This window comes from Aotus nancymaae, unplaced genomic scaffold (genome assembly GCF_030222135.1).
Source record: "Aotus nancymaae isolate 86718 unplaced genomic scaffold, 86718_ANA_hifiasm-v0.15.2.pri h1tg000010l, whole genome shotgun sequence".
NCBI lineage: Eukaryota > Metazoa > Chordata > Mammalia > Primates > Aotidae > Aotus > Aotus nancymaae.
The window spans coordinates 78,195,892-78,196,912 of NW_026988421.1; the positions used below are offsets into that span (position 1 = coordinate 78,195,892).

Sequence of the window (1,021 nt, forward strand, 5' to 3'; positions counted from 1 at the left end):
AGCCAGGATGGTCTCAATCTATTGACCTCATGATGCTCCTGCCTCAGGCTCCCAAAGTGCTGGGATTACAGGTGTGAGCCACCACGCCCAGCCCTAACTCCAGCTAATTTTTGTGTGTGTTATATAAAGACAGGGTTTTGCATCGGGTGCGGTGGCTCACGCCTGTAATCCCAGCACTTAGGGAGGCCGAGGCAGGTGGATCACGAGGTCAGGAGATCGAGAGCATCCTGGCCAACATGGTGAAACCCCGTCTCTACTAAAAATACAAAAAATTAGCCGGGCATGGTGGCGCATGCCTGTAATCCCAGCTACTTGGGTGGCTGAGGCAGGAGAATCGCCTGAACCCAGGAGGCGGAGGTTGCGGTGAGCCAAGATCGCGCCTTTGCACTCCAGCCTGGGTAACAAGAGCGAAACTGCGTCTCAAAAAAAAAAAAAAGACAGGGTTTTGCTATGTTGCCCAGGCTGGTCCTGAACTCCTGGGGTCAAGTGATCCATCTGCCCGGCCTCACAAAGTGCCGGGATTCCAGGCGAGAGCCACCATGCCCAGCACCATGACTTTTGATATTTTTATTTTCTTTTTATTTATTTATTTATTAAATTTGCGCAGGGGCCACGCTAATCTTCTCTGTATCGTTCCAATTTTAGTATATGTGCTGCCAAAGTGAGCACGATATTTTTATTTTCGTTATCATCCAGTTCTAGTTTATTTTTAAATTAAATTATTTATTTTTATTTTTTTGAGACGGAGTTTCGCTCTTGTTACCTAGGCTGGAGTGCAATGACGTGATCTCGGCTCACAGCAACCTCCGCCTCCTGGGTTCAGGCAATTCTTCTGTCTCAGCCTCCTGAGTAGCTAGGATTATAGGCACGCACCACCATGCCCAGCTAATTTTTTTTGTATATATATATATTTTGAGACGGAATTTCGCTGTTGTTACCCAGACTGGAGTACAATGGCACGATCTCGGCTGACCGCAACCTCCGCCTCCTGGGTTCAAGCAATTCTCTTACCGTAGCCTCC

At 48.0% G+C, this 1,021-nt stretch overlaps 1 non-coding gene across 1 annotated transcript; it reads right to left on the minus strand.

The window, feature by feature from the left end:
• Positions 1-561: 561 nt before the first annotated feature.
• Positions 562-669, minus strand: LOC135274053 (U6 spliceosomal RNA). The gene has a single exon (XR_010341869.1). It is a non-coding gene; the product is annotated as a U6 spliceosomal RNA (small nuclear RNA).
• Between the last annotated feature and the right edge of the window lie 352 nt (positions 670-1,021).